The following is a 19,923-nucleotide window of genomic DNA, read 5'->3' as shown; positions in this document are numbered from 1 at the left end:
AGACAACCCTTAACAAACTTGCTTCTTGTTACAATCACATAGCTAGATTTGCCACAAATTCCACCTTTAGAACGCACCACTGCACTAACTTGAAGCAACTAGGGTGGTTAGAGTTTTCCAGCCAACTCCATTTCAACCAGCTCAAAATGGCTCACCAGATACTGTATCACCCAGAGAAAACACCAGCTCTGAAAAACATCATTCACCCCTATATTAACCTGCAATCTTTACGCTCCTCCAATAAGATCTTAGCTCAAACTACCAAAGCCAATAATTCTGCTGGGGATTCTCTATTCTCAAACTTTGTAGGTAAAATGTGGAACTCCCTACCGACCATGCTCACCTCAGAACCCTCACTCCTACAATTCAAAAAAAAGCTTAAACCCCATCTCAATACCCTCTGGCAATGTCCCTGTTCCAAACCTGATTAACCACTATCATTTACCCTTCTCTTACCTCACTATCCTTAACCGCTTCTTAACAAGGGCCTCGCCTTTGTAACTGACCTATGTTTTTTTTTATATGCTGCTGTTGTTTTTTTTTCCCAAGATGTGATGTATCTTTATATTGTATTTAGAACTCAACTATCTTCCTTTTTTTGCATTAACAATGTTCATATGTCTGTTATGTACTTGGAGCTTTTCTCCCCGGGCCTCCGCTGAAAATGGACATGTATCCAGTCGGACTCTCCCGGTTAACAAATGTAAAATAAATAAATAAATAAATAAAAGGAGTGATGTCAGCATGCTCTGCATATTCATGAGAGCATGCTGAATCACATCTAAGTCTAACATAGTCCGTGTAAGACATGTGGGGGCGTGTCCGTAGGCTGAGCCCTGCAAGCAGACATGCCCCCAGAAGTGTAAAAGTGCCCAAAGTAGACACCCACAACAGAGTCCACGGAAATGTGAATAAACACAACACAACACATGCCCCTACAGACTATCAAACATAAAAGAAATATAAATGAACATGTCATATTTTTTTAAATTGTAAAAATGTTTAACCGTGAGTGCGCTTATGCTGGCGTGCAGAAGCGCAGCTACAGTTAGCAGTCAATGGGAAAGCATATAAGAACTAAATATGCAAAATAAGCCAGGAAGCAATAGCGTAGCGGTAGAGATGTTGGCTACAGAGCAGGCATTCATGGTTCGAGCCCCCACAACACCATTTTTTTTTTGCAAAATAAGCAGGAAACAAGTCCCTGACAAATATGTACACATAAAACCGCAATATATGTAAATTGTAATGAAATAGCCCATTTATATTGAAGAAATGTGAGGTAACAAAAGAATAAAAAATGCCAGATGTGCCCATAGCTGAGCTACAGTTTAACAGGGTGAGTGCATGTGCCCGTAGATGAGCTGTGGTTTAACTGGTGCAAAATGAGTGCCCGTAGCTGAGCATAGGTTTAACATGCTAAACATATGTGCCCCTAACTGAGCTGAGCGTAATATGCGTGCCAATAGCCAAATGAGGCTTAAAGCAGTGTACCCCGTTTGCGCGGAGCTGCGCACCGTGCAAACAAGCTAACCGATGGGCAACGTTGAGCAAGCCGTATCAAAACTGCCTTTACAAAGACACACCCCTCAGCATGTCTAGACAGTCATGAAAAATAAAAAGCAGTGGCAAGGTTCAAACCCAGGATACTATACACCATAGTCAAGGTACAGAACCACTAAGCCATGACAGCAGTACCTTTAAATGCAATAATAGCTAATATATAGGAATGAATACAAACTAGAGCATGACAAAGCAGGTTTACTGAAGTTGATACAATTCCAAAATGGCCAATCACAGATATGTGCGGGAAAAACGGACTATATAAGCCCCATAGGCGGGAATACACAGCATAAACGATTGTAGAACAGACCTGCAGGCAGAATGTCAGGTGTAGGAGAGGGTAGTCGCTTTCGAGCGCAGAGGTGGGGTGTTGAGGAGTCCAGGTACATGGCCTGGCTCCTAGTCCACAATCATGAGGCCCAACTCATGCAGGGCCAGGTCCTCTGGGGAGCGTACAGGGCTGAGGCGTGGGACCGGTTGGCTCATGAACTCACCAGTGCCACAGGGATTCCAAGGACAGGTGAGCAGGTCCGTCACCACCATGCGGACCTGAAGAGACGCAAGCAGGACCAACTGAACCTTTGGATCCAGGAGGCCCGGCAATCACCCAACGCCCCACCACTGAGTAAGTAACAATTAATTATGTATGTAAAAAGTTAAACTAGCTGAAATTATGCAGATGTGTATTCCAATATTACTTCATTTATATTACAACTGCAGGTGTCCGTTCTGCGAACCGCAGAGCCTATGGCGATAGGCTGGTGCGGTTGCGCCACCAGGCAGGTCAGTAATCCACTACCACTAACTGTAAAGAAATATAAAATTATGACAGTCAGCAAAAGAGTGCAGTGTAGCCAGTAAGGAATAGAATCTGCAAGTAACAGTGTGAAAGTGTATGCAAGTATTGCTTGATTACAAGAGTTCCCAGCCTGTAAGTGTAAACTAAACATGAAACTGTCCAACATATATTCAGAAATAAAAATGCCCTGCCTGTAAGAAAATAGTACACAACCTGCAGCAGGATGTAAAGTATAGCTGCAGAAGATGATGAAATCACATGTGTGAAATATATCCCTGTGGAAATACTGAAACATGACAGAAGTTTTGTAATAACTACTGTTAAAACATGTCAATAAAGCCTAGAAGTACCATCCTGAATAGTAACATGACAGCAAGTGAGAGAGTGTGAGAGAGTGTCATGAATCCAGCAATACAGTAGTAATAACCCCTGAATAAAGTATGCTGCAGTCAAGACAGAATTAAATGCATGTGAGACTCAGAACCTAGAAGTACCATCCTGAATAGTAACATGACAGCAAGTGAGAGAGTGTGAGAGAGTGTCATGAATCCAGCAATACAGTAGTAATAACCCCTGAATAAAGTATGCTGCAGTCAAGACAGAATTAAATGCATGTGAGACTCAGAACCAAACAGCAAAATCTGTTCAAAGTGTTGCTGCATGTGGAATGTGTATCCCAAAATCTGGATATGTTGCTCCCAGTCTGAAATACGCAGATAGGATGATTGTCTGATATACCAAACATCCACACTTGTCTACAGGTATATAAAGCAAAAGGAGCAGGATGATGTATCTGAACAAAGCTTGATATGAATGTGTATGAAGAACACTAAAATGTATAGTGATGTTGCAGTAACAGTCCTATCAGCAAGGTGAAGTAGTTAACATATAGGACACTGTGGTTAGAACAGTAGTGTGTATATAACTGTAGCTATTAGAAATGTACAGCATATGTATTGGTATTCGAAGGTGTTAATATTACCTTATTTACCCCACCCTATAACCACCTATAATCCATTCCACGTGAAAATGGTATGTGCAATCACAATTAACACCCCTGGACATTTGTCCTGTTGGGTCATATATATTTGCATGTCTGTTGATGCATCTGCCCTGTTCATACATCCACACCTGATGGCCTGTTGCCATCAATTAACCCTGCATGTTGTTGGACTGTGTATTTCTGTTCAAATTATGCATGTGTTATACACGCTGTTCAATGATGTGAATATCTGGGTGTTTGGTTAATGGGAATACTAATGCATGCTGTTACAACTAACTGTGAATGGTATTATATGTCACTAACCCAAACTGTCATGACATAATGCAAAACATAGTACGACAGGAAGGCGGGTTCCAGCGGACCCACCTCTCCCACCTCAGCTGGCGAGTGCACCTGGCACTAGAGCCGAGTCCGTACCCTCATCCGGTGGCCCTGTGCCACCTGCGGTGGAAGTGCTGCAGGGATGGGGCTCGCCCCTCTGCAAGTGTGGCCGGAGGAGATCCACCTCTCACCCTCCGTAGCGTCCGGACTGTGGTGCGTAGGGAGATTCGGGACTCTGTCCTTGAGCCCCTACGCCAGCTCGAGGCACGGGTGGTGCAACTAACGGGCATGCCCATTGCCCCGCCTACACAGCCCCCAGCACAGCCCCATCCTGGGCAGTGAAGGAACAGTGGCAACTGCCTATGGGTGGGGATATCAGTTCCACTGTTGCCATCTGTGGGCTCATGGGCTCTGGACATCCCAACCTCCGTCCCCGTCAATTGTGTAACCCCCCACACGTGTCATACACCGCCCCTGTATGCGTCTTGTTTGTCTTGTCTGTTCACCTACCCAGCCTACCTCCCCAGCTGAACCGACTTCCTTCACCTGACATACCACTCTTACCTGAAAAAAAAAAAAAAAAAAAAAAAGGGCACTCTGTACCCACAAAAAAATTACGCCCCATACATAGCTGCCCATTCCGCACACATGTCCACTGGACATGGAACCTATCAATTACAATTGGCTGTACAACAAGTATTATTGTTGTCCTGACACCTCTCCCAGGGGTGGAAGGTTTCAAATGTCACACCAAATTACATACATATGCACAGCTGTTGCTGCAGAAGAAATGGGCAGCTATGGGCCTTACCTACATCCCTCCTGCACATCCCAAGCTTGTTTCCCTACTGTCCTACCCTCTTTGTGATCCCTTTTTCACCACTTTCTTGTCTCTCCATTTTCTTTTCTTTCAAAGAAAATAGCGCGGGTGTGCGCCATAGTAAGCACTGTTAAGCAGTTGTAACCGGGTGTGCGCGGAGCTAACCACCAGTGCGCATGCATGAGCTCACAAGAAACCAGCTAGCCCAGTTACAACTGCTTAAAAGTGCCTTAGTCACTGTGATTGACAGGTCCTGTACTCAGTTCAAAAGAAAAATAAACTCCCACTGTCAGTCCAGAACCCAGGACACACTAGTCTGTACAACCTACCACTAAGCCATGACTCTTATACGAACACATTGTGCTAAAATAAATATAACATGTAAAAGTAGGGATGAATGTAAAGGGAATATAGGATGTGTAGTACACAAAGCATGTCATTTAAAATAAATGTCACAAACAATGGATATCCATAATAGTACTGTGTGAAAAGAAACAGCCATGCTAGTTGGCAGCCTGTAGATAATAAGGTCAGTTAAAGTACATAGATATATGTATGCATATGTACATATATAGACACATACACATCTAGACACACTTGTGAGCCACTGCACAACCTACAGAACACAGAAAGAGGAATGGAGAACTGTGGACACACACAGGCATGAGACACACACAGACACAGAGACCCCAGGAGACACCATGACAAGGACACACGACATGACAGAGGCTGAACACACACAGGACACACACACACACAGGAGGTGGAGGAATGGACACAGACAGAATATGGACCACATGGACCGACCAGCACACATGTGGCCACACATGATCCCATGAGACACATGGACCACAAACGACATGGCCCCAGGGACGGAGGCCACAGTGGAGGCACCACCAAGGAGACCCCAAAAGACCAGTGGACAACACATGACCAACATAACCCACATGTCCACACCCCAGAGACGTGGACTGTGAGCACACATGGACAGAATGGACAAAGAGACCAGACAGGAGGACCCAGGACCCCAGTGGAGCCAGACACAGAAATATGGATGACCCCAGAAATAATCCCAGACACACACACAGAGACCACCAGACACGGAAAGGACACACAGAAAAAATGTGGTATAAGGAGAAATGGAGACACATGCACAGACAGAGAGGGAGATAGAGATCCCACATCCCAGACCCACAGGAAGACACAGGAGGAGACACACAGATGGAGGCCCAGTGGAGGGACACCCACACATGGAGGACCGAGACACACACAGGAAAATGGACAGATGACCCCAGGACCCGAGAACTGGATAACCCCAGTGGCATGTGCATGTCCCATGAAACACAAACCACATGTATGACAAACCCATGTGACACACAGCCTGGAGAATGGAATCAGATCCCAGGATCAGTGGAATCCCAGCATGGCACAGGAGGAGGAAAACACAGAATATAAATATAGCACAATCTTTACAGGTATAAAGACAGAATACAGGACCCCACATAACTGAGTGGAACAGCACAGACAGCAGGGAGTATCTGGGGACAGCCATATTGGAATGAGCCTGAAGCACACCTTTGTGGAGGACAGGAATGAAGAAAAATAGATAGGGTTTGAGGAAACAGAGAAGCAGGAGATAGGTGGATATGGAGCCCACACACAAACAGATAGATGGTGGGAGACAGAAAAGGATGTGAAAAGAAAGAAAGGATAGTAGGACAGTAGAAGGAATGGAATGGAGACAGAAGGAAGGAATGGAGAAGGTGGAATGGAGGAGAAATATGGAATGGTAGTAGAAACAGGTATATAGAGAAGGACACGAATATAGTAGGGAAGGAAACAGTGGTGGTAGTGGTGGTATATATATGGAATGGAAGACAGAATGGACACAGACACATATATATATATATATAATGGTATTAGGGAAAGATGGAAGGAATAATGGTGGAGATGGAATGGAAGACATGGTGGAATAGGCAGTGGATGGTGGATGGCAGGGACAGTGGAGGAATGGAAGGAACAAATCCATAGTACATACCAAAGCATAACAGCTGCACATAATTGCATGCCGCAGTAAGGTTGTCAAACAGATAAATTTTATTGCATACATGTGGGTAGCATAGGGAATGAATGCTAACGCAAGTGCAGTGATATGCAATGGTGGACATGTACAGTATCGGTGTCAGCAGATGCCTACAACAACTATGCGCCATGTGTATGTTCACGATCTAGATATGTGTGCAGCACCAATGTTGTCCAGACCACAAATAAGTATGACATAAATATCGGGTTCCACCATGGCCATCTGTGCTATGTATTCCCTTTGTAACATGTTGACAGTGCCTACATATATGCACAATACTGTGAATTACCGTTATTGTTACCCATTCTTCGTTGTACATGATGCAGCACTTCCAGCCCTGTGTACTGGGTAGCCTTGTTTGCATGCATGTTCGCTAGGGGTCCCTCCTGGAACACTGCTTTCACACCTGCAATGTGCAGGGTTACAGTGCTTCCAGACTGCTACTGACATCTGCATAGCTGCACTCATATGTATGTCAAACCTTACACATGAGGGATAGAACGGCACTGTCTGTCCCACTCATCACTCATGTGAGTAGCTCAGGAGCACATTGCACACGCTCTTTACCCGGCATATACCCACGCGGTGCAGTCATATATGTCAGTAAGCTTATGAGACAGAGTAAGAACCACTCCACACATACACCCTCTTCAGTATGTTGTTCCCCATTGGCCCTATGTGTTGGTAACTCCACCATGGCAATCACACTGCTAGGGGTGGCATGTCCAAAGGTAAACCTGTGAATCACCTCTATGGTCCAGTCGTGGTTTGCATGTGGGTCATGTGTCATCACGCCAGCCAGCTGCCGCGTATGCAGTCAGCCATCACCCTTGGCCAGTAGTATATACAACACATGTGTGGGATGCCACCACACAGCCAGTCTGGGGACCGGGTCCTCTGAACTCCAGTGATGCCATACCCTGGCCAGGTGGTATGCCAATGCATATACTACGCATCAGGGACACCAAACCTATAACTCTCTGCCGCTACTAATAATGATAATACCCCTGAAGACGTCCCTGATATAGCTTTGACCAGTCCTTTACTGAGACAGTGCAGGCCTCTAGCTATGCCAGTGTTACCTCCTAGCTCACCTGGTCCCGAAAGCAGCACCCTAGAAAACTACTTCTACGCGCTCCAGCTGCCAACCAGTCGCCTAATTTCACTTCTCCTCGCACTTTGGTTGTAACAGTGAAACCCACTCACACCGCGCGCGCACATCAACACCCCAAGCCGAAAATTAGTACCTATCAAAACCAGATTACGATGCTATTGTTTACCCCACTGCAAAGGTAATCAAAGGGTACCAGGTTAGAATCTAACTTTCACCCATCGCTGTAAAATGTCATATGTAATCCCACTTCTACACAGGAGGCAGCTCTCACTGATGTTCCCCCCACCGATAGGCCAATAGCTATACACCTTCCACTTGCAGAGGTTATGGTGACTTTCTCTGCTACATAGACAAGTCATGCAATCACCTAGTCCAACATCGTGAGGTATGGCAGACACTCAGCATGGCTTTACGCTGCCCCATCACAGCACTCCGGCCTTCCGTCACTCCTAGCTCCTTTACTAACACCATAAGCCATACCTGCAACATCAATGATATATCCACAGCCCCTCTGTTCTGATAACTCAAAGGCATAATATATGGCTGGTTATCAACTTGGACTCTGCACCCTGCACAGACTGTCCCAGATACTGGAGCCTTCTTAATGGTGTCAATCCTACCTGCATGGTCACACAGCAGCCGCCAGGCCTCTGGCAGGATCAAACCCTCTAACCTTGGCTTCACTAAACACCCTCTAGAGTACCACAAGGCTCTCATCCTAAGGCCTCTTGCTAAGGTCCTCCATCACATCTGGCTAATTCCATCATGAGCCTGTCATCCCAAATGCCAGCTGTATCCAATATGCTGTATAATCTCCCACTTGATCTGCTCTCAGCCACATCTCCAGTAGAGTTAAGTGTCTAGCTACCCAGACCACCTGTAATATAATAGCAAACTGGCTTTCTCTGAACGCCGCCTGATCCTTCTACATCCCAATCAAAACTGGACTGCTGTTATTCCACAAACATCGGTGGTAGGTCTCACTCTGTCACGCTCAGCGTTTTCGCCTACATAACATCCTCCAACGGCTGGCACAATACTTCCTACCCTGACTCCATCTCAACAACTATTAGGTGTTATCATAGACAATAACCTCACATGTGACATACATGTTAACCAGATTAGCCAAGCCATCAATAGAAAGCTAGGGGTCACTTTTACAGAATTAAAGCCTTCCTCAGCCCCTCCAGCTAGAGGTACCTTATAGCTCGCCTGCACACCGTGTTGCAGCCCTTCTGTATGCATCCTCTCTACTCTCACATATGAAATAACAAGACTGGTCCTTACCAAGCACTGATTTGCTACAACCACATTGCCAGGGTTTTGCCATTGGCCCGCCTGGCAGGGGACACATCATTGCAATTTCAATCTAAATCATGTTTGGTTGGTTTTGGTACTGCCCAGCCTAATACAGGTATAACCAACTGATTATGGGCCTCCATAAAACTCTGTATAATCCAGACAATACTCCTGCAAATTTAAATTCACAATCACCCCTATAACAATCCTGTAGGACCGCCTCGAGCCTCTTAACATTGTACCAAGCCTCGGACTAGCAAGTCTATTAACACAGCTGGTGATTCTGTTCTTTGCAAATCCTGGTGGTATCGAGATCCTGGAACCCACTTCCAGCTGATATTACCCTAATGTCCACTCTTAGGGTCATTTAACAGTAGGACCCAAAACAACATTTTGTCATGTGTAACTGGCTATGTCAGTGTATCAGGCCTTGGCTTAACTGGGATGTGTAACCTGTGTGAACCACTTGTACTTGTGTAAATACAATGTAATCCTGGCTTGTGCTCAGTGGTCTATGACATTAACCTGTGGAAACATGTTGGACCCAAGGCTTACTTATGTAATCTCTGTACATAATCTGTTTGTACTCATGTCATGCTAGTATTTTCTAATGCTGTATCTGCTACCCTCGTAGCTTGTCTCACACAGGCCTACCCTGGGAATGGACATGCATCCAGTTGGGCTATCCCAGTCAATATATGTAGGACCAATAAATATATCAATACATGATATTACAGTGACAACAATACCAGGCAGACATTGCTGCTACACACTGACAGCATGCTGGAACACACTGGGGCATACGCAAACTCCAGACTAGCAGCCTGCCTGTGCATCATACACACCTCCGCAGCTGGCACACACAGGCATATAAGGTTCCACGTGGAACACAGCACATGCCACACATGGCATCGCATCATCCCCTGTACTGCGACACTCCACAGCCTGTAGGGCTGGGCAACACATGCCTGCTATAGACGTGTCAGGTACCTGTCATGTGTGCTGCACTGGGGTCCCGGGCTTCAACAGGCTGTATCTGGTGAAGGGGCACAGTGATATGACTCAGGGGCACTTAAGTGGTCCACCACAGCACACACACATGCATACAGGTCAGACAGAGGCATGGGACAGATATGACTCACTTCATTGACTACATGCCAGTGTGGCTGCCTGGGGATGTGTCTCCTCCCCTTGGACTACGTTGGATAGGAAACATAGAATGGATCTCTCTCAGCATTTGGCACAGGCCAGTATGAGCCTGGGATATTAGTTGCCAGTACATACTCTCCCAGGTATTCTACCACTATATGTGGAAGGCTGTTGTATGTCTACATTATGCTCAGTCTCCACTGTCATTCAGGTAGGGTAGTCCACTGGCTGTCAACGCAGTGCTTGTTATGCTAGGGAAGCTAAGCATTGCTGTTCACGGGTCATCTTGCATCGCGGACACATTGCCATGGCCCAATGTATACTGGCAAGGCTCCTTGGTACAATACATACCGCCTTTTATGCTGCAGGACATGGTTTTACATAGGGACCACCGTGGACATCACACAGGTTAGGACACTGGACAGTGCTGCTACACAACCACAGCAGTGTACACCGGAGGATGCATGCACCGGACACCTGCCCTCAGCATGGTGAACTGCAGTGTCTGTGCAGTACCAGATGCATGAGTCATGGCTCACAGGTGTTACCTTATCACTGACAGGCTATGCCCTTACCATGCCTGTCGGCCCCTACACATGTAACACACATGGATAGGGGTGTGGTATCCGTGTGTCAACACAGAGACACACACCTCCAGGCGTTGTTGGCACAAGCACAAACCATCAGGGCCTACCAGGCAGCAGCTGACAGTGTGTCGGAATGCCATCTGGTTCTACAGCATGGCACACACAACCCTCTACATACACAGGAAGACCACCTATCCTCCAGTAACAACAGCTGGCAATATGACAGTCCCATGAACTGTGGCTTATAAGGCCATACTGCATCCAGCTTCGTAACATTGTGTGTGAGCATTGCTGTAGCTACAACACCTTAGTTGGACGTGGTTCACAGCATGTGGTCGTACCGAAAATGCAGTGGAATGACATGTTACCACTACCACAACAGGTGAGGAACATACAGCACCTGTACATTGACTACATACATGTACACTATATGTATTGCTGACCAGATGTGTATCCCCCTGCTGTAGGTCTTTCACCATAGACACCCACACTGTCTAGGGACATACCATCGCGGTGGACCCTGCACAGCAGGACACACAGCCATACTGGTATACACATTGCTACTACCATTTATCCACACACAAAGCATGTGTCAGACATGGTAACCACTGCAAAGGTCATAGGTATTTTCTGTGTATGTGTCACACACATATTATTAAGACATAGGTGCAATGCCACAGTTGGGTTAGGCAAAGTAATGGCATGCATTGGTATGTACACACACCAAGCAAGGTCATAATACTGTGTGACACAACCACACGTGATAGTTGTGGGTTACCCAAATATACTCTATCATCTGTACTCTGGACGATGGTAATAGACACAGTAGCAGAGCACACTTATTGGCATTACTAGGCCAACTAGCCCTGTCTGGCTGTCACAGCTGGGATAGTGTGGTGTGACATCCCCCGTGTTTACTGGTGGGTATGCAGCATCTGGTGGTGTATAGTATTATTTGCCAAAAAGGATCTGTTCCTCTACACTGTATTTACACACACCCTACCCTACTACCCCACACACATTACAAACGTGCCATATGCAGGATTCATTCCCCCTACCTACCTAAGTGTCATGACACATGGGAGGGACGATTAGCAAAGCCGTGACTCATTCAAGGTTTACTAGATAGCTCTTCTGCCTCCGGATATACTTAGAGGGTGCTGACAACATCAGTACTTTGAGCAGGTAATGTGCATCAGTGTAGTGTGATCACCTGATTGAAGCAAACTAACATGTTCCTTTCATATAATGGACATGCATACACACACACATGTATTTACAGGTTTCCAAATTCCAGCACCTAATTACATTACAATGGTCTACACAGGGGAAATACATTTAGCAGAGCGCTGCTATTCTCGCATTACTGGGAGGCTTCCCTTCCTGCTGTAATTCTATAATGGTGTGCTGGACATCATCTGTGTTAAGAAAGGGGCCATGTGCATCCTGTAGTGTGTTCTCCCATTTGGCAAAAGGAACATTTCCCCTGCATATATCTGGTACATGCACACAATCACCCTCCCCTCCAAACACACACACTTGCATCTGCAGGATTCAAATCACTACCTAACTATGCTATGACATTACGTGATGGATGCATTAGCAGAGCTTATTCGCATTACACTGGGAGGCTTTCTCTTTCTCCTGCTGTACTTATAGGATGCTGACATCATCTGTAAGTTAAGAAAGGGCGTAGGTGATCCTGTAGGTGTGTTCTCCCTGTTGGCTAAAGGAACATATTCCTCCTCACAGCCTTTCACTAACATTATTAAACCCCACTCTATCCACACACATACACACACAGTGAGCATTTGTGAGGATTCGAACCCTACTTAACTATACATTATTATGACACTTTGAGGGCTTTTAATGCATTAGCAGAGTCGCACTATTCGAATTACTGGGCATCTTGGTTCTCCACCTGCAGTATTTCTTTTAGGGTGCTGACATCTCTATCATTCTCTTGGCAGAGGTTTGTGGTTGTCGTGCACTACCTGTCAGGTGGGGGATAGCATGTATACAGCATTCCAGTAGCCACTTCACATCAGGGTCAGGTGTGCAAGCATCGCGACCAGGTGTTAAGTGTCTCTATACCATGCTTTGGGGACCACAGGACTCCTGTAACACACAACACTACCAGTCCAGCACAATCACACCCTTGGCCATCCGGGACACACACTCCAGGCTTCCTGAGAACAGTGCCAGGATAGTGCAGGTATTCACATACACCGCTCCAGTTGTTAACATCAGGTACAGGGCATATTGTGTGTGTGACCCACTCAGGCCTCTACCACTATACCCTACTGCCACTAATTCTGAGGGTCCATGTGCTATGGCAGTACCTGGCCACACACCACAGCTTTCACATGTGGGTTAATTAAGATATTGCACCTGTCCATCTTGCAATGTGGGTGTACCTACTTGTTCCACAATCAATGGAGGTATAGACCACCATTGTTGATACTCTGCCCATGTCCACCTTTCCTGGACATCCATATCCCATCTCCACCACCCTCTAGGCAAGGTTGTGTCATTGGGTAATAGCACACAAACTGTGTTTAGCACATGCAGACTCTACACTTGTGTAGACTAGGGTGAATTACTTCAGAGGACTCACATGCTGGAGGGACTATACTGGCCACGCAGATATTCTCCTTGACACCTGTATCCTATGAGCATGTGTACAGTTTGGTATTGGTCATTCAGATATTGGCAAAGGCTTTTGCTACATCCCTAGATAGTGCCTATGTTAGGTGCAGGGCTCAGATGACAAACCCACCTTCATAGGTGTCACAAGGGATACAAAACTAAGAGCAATGCTACCCAACGCTTGTAGGATATCTGCACCTCCCAGATGCGCACCCAAAACACTCCTTGGCATGGAAAACATCGATATCTGTGCAGTTACAGATGCCTGGTTCAGGAGCTACTGAGAGCACACCAACACTACCGGGTTTAACCCGTTGATTTCTTTGAAACAGTCACCAAGGCCATTGATGAGGGGAAGGTGGTTCACTAGCAGCCTACCTGGACCTTTGCAGGACGCCTTCACAACAATACCCCCACTTGGGCATTCTAGAGAAGGTCACCAGCTGGAATAGTAAGGCCCTATGTCACTAGATGGATTGCACAGTGGCTCAAGGACAGATACCACATGGTTAGCATTGCTGGAGCCATGCCAGACCCCACAACAGTTACGGGTTGTGTCCCACAAGGCTCAGTCCTGGGACCCTCTAGTTTGGTATATATTTCTTGGAGGTACAGGCCAACACGGACGGACTGTGGCTGTCCAAATATGCAGATGACTGCAAACAGGCCACCATAATCGCCTCTTCAGCTGACACAAGCATCCTCCAAAGGGGCATCATAGCAACAGACAACTTGTGCCAGAGCCATGGCCTTCTGCTGAACAGTGTTTAGAAAGGGGAATGTGCATCCTGTAGTCTGTTCACATAGTTGACAAAAGGGACCTTGTCCTCACACACACACTACCCCCCTCAGGTAAACACACACACTTGCTATTCACAGGCTTTAAACCCCTGCCTAATTATGTTATGACACTTGAGACGGACGCATTAGCAGAGCGCGCTATTCGCATTACTGGGAGTTTTCTTTTCACCTGCTGTACTTATTGGGTGTTGACATCATCGGTGTTTAGAAAAGGAATGTGCATCCTGTAGTGTGTTGTCCTATTTGCCAAAAGGGACATTTCCTTCACACCCACAAACACCCATACTTGCCATTCACAGGATTCAAACCTCTACCTAACTATGTTATGACACTTGAGACGGACACATTAGCAGAGCACGCTTTTTGCATTACTGGAAGAGTTCTTTTCACCCTGCTGTACTTATTGGGTGCTGACATCATCGGTGTTTAGAAAGGGAATGTGCATCCTGTAGTGTGTTGTCCTATTTGCCAAAAGGGACATTTCCCTCACACACACAAACACCCCTCAGACAAGCACACACACTTGCCTTTCACAGGATTCAAACCCCTACCTAGCTATGTTATGACACGTGAGACGGACGCATTAGCAGAGCGCCCTATTCGCATTACTGGGAGGTTTTGTTTCTTCTGCTGTACTTATTGGGTGCTGATATCATCGGTGTTTAGAAAGGGAATGTGCATCCTGTAGTGTGTTGTCCTATTTGCCAAAAGGGACATTTCCCTCACACACACAAACACCCCTCAGACAAACACACACACTTGCCATTCACAGGATTCAGACCCCTATCTAACTATGTTATGACACTTGAGATGGACGCAGTAGCAGAGCGTGCTATTCGCATTACTGGGAGGTTTCTTTTCTCCTGCTGTACTTATTGGTTGCTGACATCATCGGTGTTTAGAAAGGGAATGTGCATCCTGTAGTGTGTTGTCCTATTTGCCAAAAGGGACATTTCCCTCACACACACAAACAACCCTCAGACAAACAAACACACTTGCCATTCACAGGATTCAAACCCCTACCTAACTATGTTATGACACTTGAGACGGACGCATTAGCAGAGCGCTCTATTCGGATTACTGAGCAGTTTCTTTCCTCCTGCTGTACTTATAGGGTGCTGACATCATCTGTGTTTAGAGAGGGGCATGTGCATCCTGTGGGGAGGCAGACACCAAGCACACTCTGGCTAAGCTGTCATTCCCTAGGGCAAACAGCCTAGTGTTGACCTCTACACCCATATGTTTAATTGTCAAATGCACATTATTTGTTGCTGATAGACTGTTTGCACATCTTTATTGCCATAACATTCCCTGTTTGTATGAACAACTTGTGCATCTGTGGAAGATGTTTGCATGTGGGAGGGATCCACTATATCACGTATGTCTCTGTAGTCATCTAGCTGTGTGCACTGGGCAGACTGCTATAATGTGGTTGGTTCCTGGATTACAATATAACAATACCAGCTATGTGTCCAACTGCTACAACGAAATTTGGCTAAGTGTGAGCATGCCCAGTTCAGCCTTCCCATGGCATGTTGTCAATGTGTGTGAGCATTCCATATGTTGGACTCTGCAGCCCACCACATTTGTGGATGGGTGTGAACTTCAACAACTATCACCCGTTTATGGTTGTGTGTTGTGTGTCATGTTGTGTAGTTATGGTACAACTGCTTTGTATGTGAACACAACAGGGTTATACTGTGCCTGCAGTGTTTGCATGGGATACTTTGCATACAGTTGTCAACATCCTTTCACACTGACCTAACACTGTAGTACTGTATAGTGTACTGGTAGTACTTTGACTGTGGTGGGCAGTATCTAAAACCCTGCTATCACTGCTTTCATCAAGCACTGCTATCACTGCTTTACGTTTCGATAGTGGGCACAACAGCCTGGTTACGGGCCAGTTGTGTACATCTGACCATATTGCATTCTGTTCAGATATGAACTACTTACACCAGGCTTGTCAGACATTGGTAGTGTATTCCACAACATAGGTGTACATTTGCAAACACTAGTGATGTGCCCTAGTCCATGTGTAATGCTAGTTGGAGTATGTTTGTCCTTCAACACACATTGTAAGTGGAGTTTGCCATGACATATGTCATGGTTAGTATACTGTGCCTCTGTCTACTTGTGACATGACAGTGGTACCCAGGTTAAATCTACCATCTCCCATCCACTCATCTGGATTCCTATTGAGGTAGATTGATATGTGACTCTATGGGTAGCCTGTGCTGGGGGTGGCTTCTGTGTTATGGTGCACACAGTACAGCTTGTTCTATGTAAGTCAGTGCTGGGGTTCAGGTCTCTCATGTGCATAGCTCACTGCCATTCAGATTGTGCAAGGTGCAGCATGTTTATTGATGCCAGCAACACAGGCAACACATGGCATCTGGGCAAGCTCTTTGATACTCCTGATGAGGTACTGTTGGGGACTTTACAGTTGATGGAGGTGTCTGCTGAGGTACATCCCACAGGGGCGATTGTAGTCTATTGTACCGCTGATGATGGATGACTGCAGAGCCACAATGACCTCCCCTTATCTAGATTTGGCAGCTTTCGTGATTAGGTGGGTATATGGTATGTTCCTGTAAACACTACAGCACATGTTTGTCAATGCGGGATATCTATCACCTTGTGTCCCCAGGTCACTCATTACATGTTAACTACATAATGGGTTAACACATATGTGGTAATTGGTGAGCACTTACTGTATATCCACGGGGCTGACTATACACGTTTCTGCACTTAGCTTGCTGACATGGCTATGTCACCAGTTTTCTGTTTCTATGTGGTCTTTTGTGGGATGCTTGTGTCAGCTGGTGGATCATATGTGGTGAGCAGTTTGTAGTCCTCTTGCAAACATGTTCCGACACAGTCCTTCCATGTTTGCCTGTACCTATGGGACGCCTTATATATACCAGACGGGGAGATCCCAGGACAAGGCTTGTGGGATGCCAGTTATATCTGGTTTGTAGTCTGACATGGCTGCAGCATGTCTGACCATGTCTGTTCTGTCCTTGGTCTGGTTTGCAACCCTCTACTGACATGTGGGTTTATATTTAGCTGGTGAGCCTATCTATAATGAACACGTAGGGTATTGTATAGAAGCCTTTGCAAGGTCCAGATACACTGTGTAGAACATTGCCTCATCAATGACCTTAATAGCTGTTTCCAATTGAGTCAAACATGGTTAGGGGCAGGATCTGCACTTGGGTGGGCCACACTGGGTTGGGTCCGGTGTCAGTAGGTCCCCAATATCTTTATGTCTGTGGTACATGCTGATCCTTTCCATAGCTGTGCAAACCGAGCTTCTCAGGATTCTGGGGTAGTACTGTTCAGTATCTATTCAGGCAACACCTTTGGTGAGAAGGACCACTGTTGTTGTACACTGCTCTTTGGGTACATATTCTGTGGTAAGGCTGACATTGAGCAGTAGTGTGGTTTTGCATTCCATTCATCTTGGAGTCCATGTTGCACTAAGCCCAGGACAACATCTCATACTATTGCTGCTGTGTGTTTTGCTTTGTAGATGTTGGCTGTTACCTCAGCATCTGCAATGTCAGGGGGCCAGCAGTCTGCTGGATAGATATTATGCATTCGGGGTTTGCACTGCACCTGTCAGGATGTATGTTGGCAGTATGTGTGTGTGTGTTTGATATTTGTGTGATTCAGGGCATATCTGTGAATTCCCAACATGGTTCCTACCATCAGTTGTGAAAGCCTTGGGATTATCCTTAGTGTCCTGTACAATTTGTATCTTCATAGGTTCATAGGGTCATACTAGGCTATCCACCCTGGGCATTTGTTAGCCTAGCCAGAGTGTGTGTGGCTTTTGACACCCCTTGCTATGTGCATATTATGGCTATTTATGTTTTGCTTGGCTGTGCCTCTGTCTGGACATGACACAGTGAAGACCCCCAGTGTAACTCTACAATCATCTATCCACTTGGCAAGATTCCTGTTGAAGTGTGTCAGTGAGGGGCTCTGCCTAACATGGAATGGGATTCTGGTCCAGGGTGTGGGGAGCCTCTGGATTATGTATCTGTCCCACCAGCACATCCTATTTCATTATTAGTTAAGGTTGACATCTCTCCCTCTCACAGCTCCAGTGGATTTGTGTTTTCTAGGGTGGGGCATGTCCATTACTCCTGTGTTGGGCATGGCCTCCTACAACAGGCATGCAATGCCTCTGTGGGCACGTATGTGACTGGATTCAGCTGGGGTGTCTACAGCCAGGCAGCATATGACATATATTTGTGACCCTTTATCCTATTGGTGAGGTACCTTTGAGGTCATTCTAACTGCTGCAGGTGTCAGGTAAGATACATCCCATATGAGGCATTGTACTGGATTATGGGTGTGATTGGAGAAAGGTATAGGGGCACAATGACCTCTGTTGCCGTAGATGTGACCCCTTTCCTGCTACGGTGTCAAATGTAGACAGTCTTCCTAGCCACATTGGCAATGTGGGTGTCACATAACAGGTTACTGTCCACGTGTGTCCCTAGGTCCCTGGTTCCTCTTCTATACATACTGGTTTACCACCTATGGTAATTTGTGGTACCTTGTTTGTTATTGGTGGGACATTCATACTGTCCATTGTCTTCAGGACGGCTGGGTAAGTTAGTGTGAGTGCGGTCTGTAGCATGCTACAGACTGCACAGCAGTCTCTGCCTACAGTTAGTTGCACATGTGTGTACTCCAGTGCCTTGTGCGTTGTCAGTTACCTGGACGCCATGGGTGTCTGTGCTGACTATGGATACTCACCCTCCTTTTATGTTTAGTTCCAGGTTTGGGGCCATGACACATGATACGTGGTATAACCTTAGTGCTGGTGTGCTATCAGGGCTTGCAGCAGGATTCTGTCACTGCACAGACATTGATGTTCTCCATTCTGGGGATGGCCTCTGGGGCATGCATATTAGGTGTACACATCTGGCATTGGTCAGCATTTCCCTTATGTTTCTTCCCACTTATGTTTTGTAGGGTGGTAGGTCAGTCTTTTCATCCTTGCCTATGAAAGGCTCTATGGAGGTGGCAAGGCCTTATCAATATTCAGACGCCCAGGGTAACAGGTGCAGGCCATTCCAAGGACAGCTGCGTGGCTTGTCAAGCATGACATCCCAGGTAGACAGACATTGCATCCCCTTGGAATAACACCAGTAAGTCTGCCACTTGCTATGACTGATCATTTCACGTGTTTGTACTGTGGCATTACTCTTTAAAGGTAGGATGCTGCGAATGGTGAGTGTCGCACCGCCTGGACTACATAATCAGATAGCTCATCTATGTCTCTTTTTCCTGTAGTCTAGGGCGGTACATCTCCAGGTCATTCACACCAGCATGGACTATGACTGCATCATATTTCTACTTGCTTTGGAGTGACCTACATACTTCTGTTATGTGGCATGTTGTGGCAGCCTACAGGCAGCTTACTGTACCCTTTCCTTGTTCAGTCTGATGTGCAGGACAGCAGTGTGTCTGACTATGGAGTCACCTATTACAACTGTATCAGGCATGTTGTTTCTCCTTCTGGCCTGTGACTGTTTGGCACACCAGCTTTGTGTGCTATGTGTTGCATGTGCTATGTTTGGGGGCTGTTTGATTGGGTGTCTGCTTTAGAGGCCTCTGTTGGTGTGCTGTGTTTGTAATTTGTGCCTCTGGGAATGTTTGTCTGTGTTTATGTGTTTGGTTTGCAGTTGTGATAGGTCTATGTGGGACTGTGTTTG

Source organism: Protopterus annectens, chromosome 7.part0 (assembly GCF_019279795.1).
Source record: "Protopterus annectens isolate FY-2018-M chromosome 7.part0, PAN1.0, whole genome shotgun sequence".
NCBI classification, from domain to species: Eukaryota; Metazoa; Chordata; order Ceratodontiformes; family Protopteridae; genus Protopterus; species Protopterus annectens.
Note: the sequence above shows the minus strand (reverse complement) of the source record.